The following is a 13722-nucleotide window of genomic DNA, read 5'->3' as shown; positions in this document are numbered from 1 at the left end:
ATCTGTTATCTCATCATGCTTCATTTCCTTATCTCTTTAATCATTTCACTCACACTTTATATTCTTTCTTCTGACTTTGTTTTTGAGCGTTTGACTAGCAGGCACTTTTTCTAATCTCTATGCACAATTAGGGAAGTTATTTCAGGTTCTGGGCCACATGCCTGGGTCTTTGTTCTAGATATATTTTGCAAAGGCCCAAGGCCATATATCCTATCCCCATATGTGCAATAAATTTCAAACCCAGACCCCTTAGAACATATCCAGGACCAAAACCCTCGTGTGCTATTATACAGCAGCACTAGCTCCCACTTGCTGTTTTGATTTTATTTCTCTGATTTCTGACACCTATAAACTTTCCTCCTCTTCTTTCCTTCCTTAAATGTTTAGTTATTCATTTACAGTTTTGTTCTTATTACATATTTCTTTTGTTTGTTTTGTTTTGAGACAGGGTCTCACTCTGTCACCCAGGCTGGAGTGCAGTGGTGAGATCTCAGCTCATTACAACCTCCGTTTCCCTGGCTCAATCAAATTCTCCCATCTCAACCTCTGAGTAGCTGGGACTACAGGTGTGCATACCCCCAAGCCCCGTTAATTTTTGTACTTTCTAGAAGATGGGATTTTGCCATGTTGCCCAGGATGGTCTCAAACTCCTGAGCTCAAGTGATCTGCCCACCTCAGCCTCTCAAAGTGCTGGGATTACAGGCATGAGCCACTGTACCCAGCCCTTATTGCATATTTCATTTTGGTATGTTTGGAGTATGCATGCATGTGGGTTAATGTCTACCAGCTTGTCTACCATGCCCTCAGTAGTCAGTCCAATTCTACAACACTCAAAAGTACATTCTCAAACTTTTCATCCTATACAACTCCCTCTTCTCTCTCTCACCTTCACCTTTCAAAAATCTGTAGATCTTATTACTATAGAAACCCACCCACCACACCCTAGAATCCTTTTCCTTCTCTCTAAGCAAATATTAAAGACCAAAAAGGAAGGAATTCAGAGGTAGTAACAGGAAAGAGAAGGTATTCAGCTGCAACCTAAAACATAGAGCAAATAAATTCAAGAAGCTACGTGCATTAAATCACGAATACCACAGAAATCTCAACTTCCCATTTGTAAACACTGTCCTAAAGCGCTCATGAGTTATTTCTTTAAATTTTTTTTTTTGAGATGGAGTCTCACTCTGTTGCCCAGGCTGAAGTGCAGTGGCATGATCTTGGCTCACTGCAACCTCTGCCTCCCGGGTTCAAGCAATTCTCCCGTCTCAGCCTCTCGAGTAGCTGGGACTCCGCACATGCCACCATGGCGGCTAATTTTTGGTATTTTTAGTAGAGACAGAGTTTCATCGTGTTAGCCAGGATGGTCTCAGATCTCCTGACTTCATGAGTTGCCTACTCGGGCCTCTCTAAGTGCTGGGATTACAGGCGTGAGCCACTGTGCCTGGCCACGTGCTCATGAGTTATAAAATTACTGTTTTGAACTCTGTGCTGAAGAATATGTTAAATTTCTATATCGTTTTCATATTAAATTACTACTGACTGTTCTAACAATCAAGTACAGTGACAAAAAGTACTTAAAAAGGGATCATTCTGGGAGGATTACTTGGCTACTACTGTGATAAGCAGCAAAAGAGGAAGCTTAAATCTCTAGTCATTTGGGTTCGCTTCATCTTTTGAACTCTTGTAGTACTGAATATGTACCATGTATTTCTTACTATACACCTTAGCTGCCTTATGTTGTATTTACTTTTTTTTTGTTATATGCCATACTTCCCTAACAAAAATAGAAGCTCTGAGGGCAAGGGCCCTCTTTTATATTCTTCAGTGTTTAGCCTGGGGCCTAGTAAGTACTCAGTAAATATTGATTACCATTTATGGAGAACCCTTTGATTTTACTCAAGGAAGTTAGTTCTTCATAGAAGCCATCACTAATAGTGGCTATGATGGCCTTATGTCCTGCTTTACAGAAAAAAAGTAAGCCAGGCAAGAACTGCCTTAACTTCCTTCCAACCTCCAAACCCACAAATACATTTACATGTACATCAATTATTTTTTGTTCCCTCCTGAAATTACGGAGAAGTATTCCCCAAGACATACTTGGCATACATAAAACAAAAAAAATTTGTTACATTAAAAAAAATGAATAAAGCCAATATCCATGATAAGATACGCCAAACTGGCTCCAACCCAAAAAACATGAAATCATAGATTAGTTATGGTTTTGTGCTAACAAGAGTAAAAGTAAGACCTTAAAATAATTTTGGCTAGGCATGGTGGCTCACACCTGCAACCCTAGCACTTTGGGAGGCCAAGGCGACAGATCACCTGAGGCCGGGAGTTTGAGACTGAGCCTGACCAACATGGAGAAACCCCGTCTTTATTAAAAATACAAAATGAGCCAGGTGTGGTGGCACATGCCTGTAAATCCCAGCTACTCGGGAGGCTGAGGCAGGAGAATTGCTTGAACCCAGGAGGTGGAGGTTTTGGTGAGCTGAGATCGCGCCATTGCATTCCAACCTGGGCAACAAGAGTGAAACTCCATCTCAACAACAACAAAAAAGTTACAAAAATTTTTAATCTTATAGTTTTCATTTTTACATCTAATATTAATGCTAATGTTCAATGTCAAGTTGTAATCAAAGACTCCTACAAAATATCTCTACCAAAAATGTTCAATTTTAACCATAATTTACAGAAAAATTTTAGTTAGAAAAAAAGTTTTAGACCAGAGATGTCCACCAGAAATAGAACACAATCCATATATGTAATTTAGCTACATTAAAAAAGAAAAGAGTGAAATTAATTTTAACATATTTTAACATACTAAATTGAAATATATCAACAAGTAAATATAAAATTATTAAAATTATTACTGAGATATTTTACATTTTTTTCAAACTAAGTCTTTGAAATTAGTATGTATGTTTAACACTTGTAGCATGCCTCTATTCAGACTAGGCATATTTCAAGTGTTCAACAGCCACATGCACGTAGTAGCTATCTCAACTGGACAGTGCAGACACATACAGGCCCTTGTCACTTAAAGACAAAAGCATGTTCTGAGAAGCGTAAGTGTGGTGGTTCACACCTGTAATCCCCTGTACTTTGGGAAGCCAAGGCGGGCAGTTCATCTAAGGTCAGGAGTTCAAGATCACCCTGATCAACAGGGTGAAACCCTGTCTCTATTAAAAATTTAAAAATTAGCCGGGTGTGGTGGTGGTCACTTGTAATCCCAGTTATTCAGGAGGCTGAGGCAGGAGAACTGCTTGAACATGGATGGTGTAGACTTCACTGAGCTAACACTGCATCAATAGCACTCCAGCCTGAGTGACAGAGCAAGACTCCAACGAAAAAGAGGGGGACGGGGAGGGGGGAGGTAGAGGTAGAGATGGAGGTGGAAGTGGAGGTGAAGGAAGGGAAGGAAGGAAGGAAAAAATGCCTATCTAAAGATAGAAAAAGGTACAGTAAAAATATAGTATCATGGCTAGAGGCGGTTGCTCACACCTGTAATGCCAGCACTTTGGGAGGCCACGGCGGGAGGATCACTTGAGGTCTGCAGTTCAAGACCAGCGGTCAACATGGTGAAACCCCATCTCTACTAAAAATACAAAAATTAGCAGGGCGTGGTGGCCCGTGCCTGTAGTCCCAGCTACTCAGGAGGCTGAGGCAGGAGAATGACCTGAACTCATGAGGTTGTAGTAAGCCAAGGGTACACCACTGGATTCCGTCTCAAACAAACAAACAAAATACGGTATCATAATCTTTTGGGACCACTGTCATACACAGTCGGTTGTTAATGAAAACATTGTTATGTGGTGTATGACTGCGTTAGCAAGAGTGTGTGTATATAAAAACACACACATACACATATATATTTTTCACTAACGCTTTATACACATATATATTTTTCACTAACCCTTTATCAGTTATCTTAAAGCAGAGATCCCCAACCCCTGTGGCCAGTTAGGAACTGGGCCACCCAGTGGGAAGTGAGTGGTGGGTCAGCAAACATTACTGCCTGAACTCTGACTTCTGTCAGAGGCATTTGATTCTCATAGAAGCGTGAACCCTACTGTGAACTGCACATGCAAAGGATCTAAGTTGTGCATTCCTTATGAGAATCTAATGTCTGATGATCTGAGGTTAAAAGTTTCATCCTGAAACCATCCACCCCTCCAGGTCCATGGAAAAACAGTCTTCCACAGAACCGTCATTGGTGCCAAAAAGGGCTGGGGACCACTGTCTTAAAGGATAAGAAGTTAGTGTGCAATTTTAAAGTATGCTATTTGCACACATATATAACAAAATTTATTTTATAATTTCTAAATTTTACTACAAATCCTATGCTATGAATACAATACAACCTTCAGTATTAGTAGAAACCACAGAAGTAAGTAAAGGCTTCTGGAAAATAAACATGTTTCTTTAATTAAAAATAATCTTTGACATCTTTGATAATAAATGTAGCACTGAAAATTTATTTTAGGATTCAAGTAAGAATCCTAAGTGTCTTGAGTCTATCTATTCTGAGGCTGGCAGAATACTTTGATTTTTGTATAACTTTTACCTTGAAGATTTGCAAAAAACTGTACTATTTACTGGCTGGGGTTTAAAGTCTATACATTTTAGGTTATAAAGTAAGAGAGTAATTTACGTAATTTAATTGACAGAAGTTTTTTTTCCCCACAAATACACAAATTCCAATTAACTTACCCATAGTCACAGATCAGATTGGAAACTTAGGCAAATCTGTGCTACTAACAACTTTGTGTTTAGAAACAGCTCCCAGTCTCATAGTGTAAAGGAACCACACTTGACAACTGTTTCTAACACAGTTGGAAACTACCACAGCTTTTCTCTAGCTGCTAAAAAAATTCACAAGTGGAAATCAAGACAAAATTTAAATACTTTTAAAGTTAAATGGTTTACTTAAAATTTAAATATTTTATAGTAGGGAGCCCAAAAATAAAGTTATTATAAAAAAAACTCCTTTTTAAAAGCTTGACTTGCTGTAAGCAGATGTTTGATTTTATTTTACATGTAGTTACAATTTTTAAATTATTTATTTAGGATACTGTTATATAACAATTCCATTAATGTATTCAGTTATTCACACATACACACTCTCTTTCTCTTAAATTTTTGCCACCCGAAAAATCATTATACTTAAAATGACTCAGAAAAATGCATTTTCATTACTTAACAACAATCTTCAGAAGCCAAATCTTGCCATGCACTGTGCTAGGTATTGGTGAAACAAGTCAATCAAAGATAATATGGTATTTGCTATTCAACAGCCTAAGAGAGAGAGAGACAACTGAACAGGCAATAACGATGCAGTGTGTTACATGCTGATATGGATAAGTAGAAAGTATTTCGGGAATATATAAGAACATCTAATCCAATCTTAGATGATGTCTGGGTGTTGGTATAAGGTTTTCTGAATAAAGTCCAAGCTGAGAAATGAATGACAACTGGGAGTCAGTCAAGCAGAAGGAAGGGTGTGTGTGAAGACTTGAAAATGTTCATCTCCAGCACAGGTATCAAGGAACTGCCAGCTGCTCCATATGTATGGCTATACGGTGTAGCAGAGACTAAATTATCAAGGCTGTTACAAACACATTTTCTAAATATAAATTTTTATAAATTACAATAAGTATAAATTTTCTAAGTCTAAAGAATTTAGACTTTATCTTAAAAACAAGGGATAGTCACTGAAGGGTATCAAAAAGAACAGTACTATGTTCTGATTTGGGTTTTAGGAAGGTCACCCAAAGTAAAAACAACTGGAAATAGCACTGGTGGGAGAAGACCAGTAAAGGAGCTACAGCACAATATAACTCAGAGAGGAAGGTGGCTACAGTAATAAATATGGAAAACATGGATATATGAGATACATTACAAGGTAAATCTCATAAAACCTGATGAGTGGATACAGTGGGCTGGGGAGTGGAGAAAAGGCTGGAACCAAATTAATGTTGATTTGGGCAATCCAATGAATGGTGGTGCCATGTACTAAGGCAGTGATTTTGGAAGCTAAGAGGAAGGGGAAAAAAGATGAGTTACAGTTTGGATTTTGAGCTTTGAGGTACCTGTGAGACATTCAAGTGGAAATGCCCAATATAAAACTTAAGTATGTAGATCTCAAGCGTTAGTCATTTGGGTTGGAAATAGAGAATTTTGTCACTCTGAAAATACACTACACTAGGAATGGGGAGTCAGAAAGCATAGATTAGCTTTCATAATTACATATGGTACAATACTGTTTCATGGTAGACGTGCCATTCAATATTTGAGAGTTAGCCATGTGATGTAAAGTGGACTGTTATCTGTTGATGTCAAAATTAACAATACTCCATATAAAAAATGTCCACAGATTCATGAATTTGAAACAAATTTTAAAAAATAAGTAAAATATGTCTGTGGGCCCGGAATTGACAAAAGTTCATAACTTTATTTGATTAAAATTTCCAACTGACAACTACTAATTCAAGGATTAAAGTTTCTTGAGAGTAACTTAACTTTATTTTAATTCTTTTCTGTTACATATCACATTCTGTTCTCTTATGACATTTTCTCTCATTGCTTTTGGGAAAAGGAGTGTAAAACAATCTCTCCCTAGAATGGAGCATTAAAAAATGTTTTCTTCCATTCTTATATTTCTTCCTCTACTTTTTCACGTTCAGTATTTCCTAACAGTCAAATTTCCTAAAATACATACGATAATTTTCTATTTTAACAAGGAAGAAAAAAACTATTTTTAAAGTTACTAACTTCCAAAAATTTAACATACCTAAATTCAATCCAAGTTCAATTGGACAATGTAATTCAAAAGTAGTGTTATATACCCAAGTAGAAGTTGATATGACCAGAGTATCGAATATGTCATTAATTTAAGACCAGAATGACCATAGCCCCAAATTAACAATTAAATCAAACCTAGCTTTTTTTTTTTTTTTTTAAGCCTAATCTTGGATTCACAGACATTATCAACCAAATGCTATTAATTTTCTTCTCTTTTTGAGCTTGCTCTGTTGACTAGGCTGGAGTGCAGTGGCATAATACCGGCTCACCACAACCTCTGCCTCCCAGGTTCAAGCGATTCTCCTGCCTCAGCCTCCCAAGTAGCTGGGACTACAGGTGCATGCCATCATACCCAGCTAATTTTGTATTTTTAGTAGAGACAGGGTTTCACTATGTTGGCCAGGCTGGTCTCGAACTCCTGATCTCATGATCCACCTTGCCTCGGCCTCCCAAAGTGCTGGGATTATAGGCATGAGCCACTGAGCCCAGCCTATTAATTTTCATCTGCTTATAGTCATTGTGAATATAAAGGTCCACCACTGAGGGAACTGTTCTAGTTGGGGAGTGAGATATGTAAACAAATAATTGAAGCAATATAGTAACTGCCATACTATGGACACACGCAGGTGTTATGAAAGTATAAAACAGGACACAAATCATCATATGCACACAGCTTAAAACAATTTAGCCTGTCCCTAATTTTCTTTTCACATGAAATTTAAAAATTTCTAGAAATGTCTTTAGTTTATGGGCAAGGAGTATAAGAGCAGGAGTATGAAGCATGAAGAGCAAAATGAAAATATGGCTATTATATTCTTATAAGCACTAAATGCTGAATCTTTCCCTTTATGAATTCACACATGAAACAACTTTTTAAAAAATACATAACACTCCACAAATGTGCATGTCACTCTTGGGCAGGGGCCATGCTAATCTTTTCTGTATCAAGAAACCATCTTATTGAAAGAAGAAAAATGGACCTCACCAGAGAGAGAAGAGGATGGTGGGCTCAGCATCATCAGTTCTCTTTCATACTCCCATAATTTAACGATAATTTCTGGTACTGCAACATAGTTTCTAGTAATGTTTTTTACAAATCAAGATATCACCCGACAAGAAAAATATTAACTTGTTTTATTGACGGGCAGTTCAGACCATTAAGGTTAAGTGAAATGTGTAAGGTCAGAAAGCCAGTAAGTGGTAGCAAAATAATTTTTAAGTCAATGGACTCTAGATGTAATGTTTTTATTTTTACTTTTCACTACAAAGTAATTTGGGTGTCTTTTAGAAGTTTATTATAGCAATACAAATGATGATGGATGATAATAATGATAGTAATTCAAATAAATAGTACTATTACTGCTGACAGTGTACCTAACACTTACCAAAAACTTAACATGTGCAGGCACTACTGTTTCAAGTGTTTTATACGTGTATCAGTTCATTGAATCCTTGCATCAACTTCATAAGGGACACATTATTATTCCTATGTTACAGATGAAGAAACCAGGCAAAGAGAGGTTAGGCAACTCATGCTAGGTCATAAAGTATTAAGCAGCAGAGGCAGAATATGAAATCAGATGGTTAAGTTCCAGAGGCCCATATATATATATTTTTTAAATTTTGAGACGGAGTCTTGCTCTATCACCAGGCTGGAATGCAGTGGCATGATCCTGGCTCACTGCAACTTCCGTTTTCTGGTTTCAAGCAATTTTCCTGCCTCAGCCTCCCGAGTAGCTGGGACTACAGGCACGCACCACCACGCCTGGCTAATTTTTTGTATTTTTTGTAGAGACAGGGTTTCACCATGTTGGCCAGGATGGTCTCAATCTCTTGACCTTGTGATCTGCCAGCCTCGGCCTCCCAAAATGCTGGGATTATACACGTGAGCCACCGCGCCCGGCTAGAGCCCCATACTCTTAATCTCTGTTATCAAATTCATTTTACTAATACTGGATATATTTATTAGGAGTATATTAGCCTATAAAAAATACCACAGAATGGGGCACAAACCTTTCGGAAATGTTTAATCTGAAGGCTTTTCTTGAGACGGCATCTTGCTGTGTCACCTAGGCTAGAGTGCAGTGGCATGATCTCAGATCTCTGCAACCTCTACCTCCCGGGTTTCAAGCCGTTCTCCCACCTCTGCCTCCTGAGTAGCTGGGATTGCAGGCGCACACCACCATGCTGAGCTAATTTTTTGTATTTTTTGTATAGACAGGGTTTCACCATGTTGGCCAGGCTGGTCTCGAACTCCTGACCTCATGATCTGCCTGCGTTGGCCTTTTTAAGTGCTGGGATTACAGGTGTGAGCCACCACACCTAGCCCAAGAATTTTTAAAAGATAAAATAATACTTTTCCATGTCATATCTTATTCAAATATATAGAAATACCACAACATTAAATTAGACCCTTCGTTTTCTTAATAGGTAGCTCCTCAGATGTTTTAGCATTGTAAATATTAATATGTGGAGACAGTACAGCACAATGACTAAGGATACAGGCTCAAAAAAGTCTGGCTCTTGGTTAAATTCCTGGCTTAGTAACCATCCTGTTATCTTGCACAAGTGCTTTAACCTCTTAAGTTCCTTCACTAATTTTCAATTCATCTATAAAATGGAGATAATCATGGTGCTTACCATATAAAATTATTGTGAAGATTAAGTAAGATTGGTAATACTTAACAGTACCTGGTAGAGATGACCTCTCAACATTAGCCATTATCATAATTGAGGTGGGATACTGAAAGTTAGCAAGGTCCACTCAAAATATATTTCAAATTCCAGCTGGAGGCTTGTGCTGACCGCAGATAAAAATGAATACTGTTCCCTTTAAAGTATCAGCGGTCATTTGGAGAGGCTATAAAACTATTCCAACAATCCTGCTAGTTTCAAAGTATGTGTCACATTAATTTTTTCCTAATTATGAAAGTATGTTCACTTAAAAATTTTGAATAAAGAAAAACACACAAAAGAGAAAACAGTTACTCAAAGACTCAGAGTTTATCCTCATTAATGTTTAAGAATATTCTTTGAGCAATACTTTAAACAAATTATATAATTTGAGACACTATGTACTGCCTGGTAACTTTTTCATTGTTACTGTATCATGAATACGAAGTAAGTTCATGATGCATGTCATAAAGTTTTTTCTGAAACGAACAGTTTTCAACGGCTACAGGATTATCAATGTCCCACAATTCATTTAATCAGTCCCTTGTTATTAGAGTTTACTTAACCAGTTCCCTGTTATTAAGGTTTTCTGCCTTGGCCATAGTTGTGAACTCTTCAATCATGACAAATTTATCCTTTAAGAATAATTATGATTTTTGACATTATTTAAGTCACTCAGAATCAAATGACTTATCAAGCCAAGACATATAATAGTTGACATTAAAGTACTTATTATAAAGCTGTTATAGCATCAACATATATTTTATTTGTTACAACCACCATATCCATTTTACAAATGTAGATACTGAAGTTTAGGAGAGATTAAGTCAAACAGTAAACAGCAGGGCTGAGATCTGATTCAGAAAGCCACAGCTTTAACTTCAGTTCTGTTTGACTTCTCCAACAACGATAACAAAATCAACAACGCAACCAATAACACCAGCCAACACCAATAATGGGCAGTTAACATTTATTAACACACCAGGCACTGTGATAATTACTTTATTCCTATAAAGGAACACCTAGTTGTTATTAGTCCAACTTGCCAATTGTGTTCCCAGGACTTTTCTTTTTTTTTTTTTAAAACCTAACTATACCTTTATTCACTGTGGTCCTACTGCTTATAACACCCCCCTCTTTTCTCTCTACTTAATGTTTATTGTTCAGTCAAATCTCATGTTCTCCATAAAGTCTTCTCCAACTTTCCCATTTTAGACTTAACTGTAATTACAACTTGCAAAAAGTCAAATCAAATATGGAGTATTAGAAAGAAAACTATTGAATACTGGGGGAAAACGGAATAAAATTAAAATAAATAACAGAAAACTATACCTAGCTGTATGACTTTGGACAATTCAATTAATCTCTATAGACCTCAATTCTTTGCCTGTAAAATGAGAGGGACAAACTAGATTAACAGTTCTCAAAGCATAAATTAATTAGAATTATGTGGAAGTTTGGTTAAAACACAGATTGCTGGCCAGGCGTGGTGGCTCATGCCTGTATAATCACCTGAGGTCAGGAGTTAGAGACCAGGCTGACCAGTGTGGTGAAACCCCATCTGTACTAAAAATACAAAAATTAGCTGGGTGCAGTGGCATATACCTATAATCCTAGCTACTCGAGAGGCTAAGGAGAATCTCTTGAACCAGGGAGGTGGAGGTTGCAGTGAGCTGACATTGCCCCACTGCACTCCAGCCTGCCCGACAGGGTGGGGGAGGCTCCATGCCATCTCAAAACCAAAAACCAAAACACAGATTGCTAGGCTCTACCTTTTTTCAATTACTGTTGTAACATTTACCAAACCTTTTGGCTTTGACAGCAATGTATATATAAGAAACTAAGGCAAAACAAGACTCCTTCAATAACAGCAATAAATTAGAAAAAAGGCCTGGATTATGGGTGGTGGTAGTTAAGAATAGGGACGAAACAAAGTAAAAACCTAAAAAAATTACAGCTCAGTCACTCACCCCTGCTAATGTTTTTGCCATTATCCACAGGAAAGCTGTATATAAATATATATCCTATTATCTATAAAACAGAACATGAAATCAGGAATCACTTTCTGGAATTGTGAGATCACTATATCATTGTTAGGGATTTAGTGTTCAAGTTACTTTCTTAGTACATTTAAATTTCTAATGTTTAAAAATAAAAATTTGGGGAAAAATGACAGATTAGTTAGACTCATTTTTTGTTTGTCTGTTTTTGCAACAGGGTCTCACTCTGTCGCCCAGGATAGACTGCAGTGGCACGATCCCAGCTCACTGCAGCCTCGACTTCCAGAGCTCAAGTGATCCTCCCACACACACCTCAGCCTCCTAAGTAACTAGGACCAAAAGCGCATGTGTGTTTTTTGTAGACATGGGGTCTCACCATGTTGCCCAGGCTTGTAGGTAGACTCATTTTATCTCTGAGACTCTTTAATGTAAGTAAGAAAATGAAGATATAAATCCCTACAACAAAGAAAACAGTATGGACATCATCAGTGTACATAAGAATTTCAACAGATTTCTGGAACAAAAATAAAGGAACATGGCCAGGCGTGGTCCCAAGCACTTTGGGAGGCCAAGGCGGTCTGATCACGTGAGGTCAGGAGTTCGAGACCAGCCTGAACATCATGGTGAAACCCAGTCTCTACTAAAAATACAAAATTAGCCTGATGTGGTGGCACACACCTATATTCCCAGCTACTCGGGAAGCTAAGGCAGGAGAACTGCTTGAACCTGAAAGGCGGTGGTTGCAGTGAGCCGAGATTGTGCCATTACACTCCAGCATGGGCAACAAGAGTGAAACTTCATTTCTAAAAGAAAAAAAAGTAAGAAAAGAATGTTGCCTGGTGAAGCCAAGTAGAAAAAGAAGATTGCCTAGTAAAGTATAGGAGACCCTACAAAAGAAGACAGAGATATCAAAGTTCCTCAAAACCTGAGAGAAAGTCAGTCATGGTGGTCCGCACTTGTAGCTCCAGCTACTCAGGAGGCTGAGGCAGAAGGATCACTTGAGCCTAAGGGTAAGGCTGCAGTGTGTTACGATTGCACTATGCACTCCAGGCCTAGACAACCAAGTGGAATCCCATCTCTAAAGATGAAAAACAAACAAGAAGCTTTCAACTTGGAAAATTCAAGTACAACAAAGGATATGATGATATGTGGATCTCAAAACAAGCCAAATCTCCCCATCAAACCACCAAACAAACATAAGGGTAGATTAAAGAAATTTCCAGACACACAGAGGCTTATAATCTCCTCCACAATCCTTCTTAAGAAATTACTGGAAGACATATTTCAGCAAAACTAAGGAGTAAACAAGAGGAAGACATGGTATGCAGCAATTAATGATGTAATCTCAGGAAAACAACAAAAGGAAGGAATCCCAAGATAAAGGGTATAAAATAGGTCCAAAGAAACCAGCACACATTGGAAGAGGGCTCTAGGAATGAAATTTCCTTGAAAAAAAATGGTAACAGATTACATAGTAGGGAACTTGGAAAAACTTGAGGACATAAAAGACAGTAAGTGGTATATAAAAAGAAAATTCGTCAAAACAGCTAGAAATAATCTTTTGAGTGGCCTATGGACAGTAATATCAGTTAGTGGAGAATGAAACAAAATTTTAGCAAATATTCAGCACTACAGAGGTAAAATGTCCATATTTATAATAAGGTGAATATTCAATTTTCAACTTTGACAATCAACCTACATATACACCAATGAAGAAGACTTCACCAACAATAGGACAATTATGTTATCAACTGTGATAATGAAAATATAGAACTGAAACAGCACAGTGGTAAAAGGCAAAACCATGAACGTCATGATACAAAGAAGGGAGTCTATAGATATTATCCAAGTTGAAGAAACATAACATTAAGCTTTAAGTATATGACTTAAAGTTACACTAGGATGAGTTGGATGGTAAGAATGTTGAATGTAGCCCATCGGACCAAAAATCAACAGACAATGTTTACATGTGATAGTGGGATAACTCTGAGCAGCCAATACAGACATCACACTATTCATGCACAGAAGCTTAATATTTTATTCAAAGTTCACCTGCACACAATTCTTTTTATTAGGGTACCAGATTTCCAAGTCTGCAGACTTAATAGTGAACATGGATTTACTATTAAGAGATTACAAAATCAGTATATAAACTGCCCCATAAACAAAGAACATGCCATTTACTTGGACAGAAAAGATATACACAGCCATTAATGAGCAAATCAGTATTATTATTATTATTATT

At 37.5% G+C, this 13722-nt stretch overlaps 1 protein-coding gene and 1 non-coding gene across 4 annotated transcripts in view; both read right to left on the bottom strand.

Moving 5' to 3' along the window:
- The window catches only part of FBXO11 (F-box protein 11), a 98472-nt gene that overhangs the window by 35602 nt on the left and 49148 nt on the right, over positions 1–13722 (bottom strand). The gene's annotated exons all lie outside the window — the stretch shown is intronic.
- Positions 7681–7787, bottom strand: LOC119474094. The gene has a single exon (XR_005203391.1). It is a non-coding gene; the product is annotated as a U6 spliceosomal RNA (small nuclear RNA).

The sequence above is a fragment of the Cebus imitator genome, unplaced genomic scaffold (assembly GCF_001604975.1).
Source record: "Cebus imitator isolate Cc_AM_T3 unplaced genomic scaffold, Cebus_imitator-1.0 Scaffold209, whole genome shotgun sequence".
In the NCBI taxonomy this organism is placed as follows: domain Eukaryota; kingdom Metazoa; phylum Chordata; class Mammalia; order Primates; family Cebidae; genus Cebus; species Cebus imitator.
Note: the sequence above shows the minus strand (reverse complement) of the source record. Positions and strands in the feature narration are given on the sequence as shown.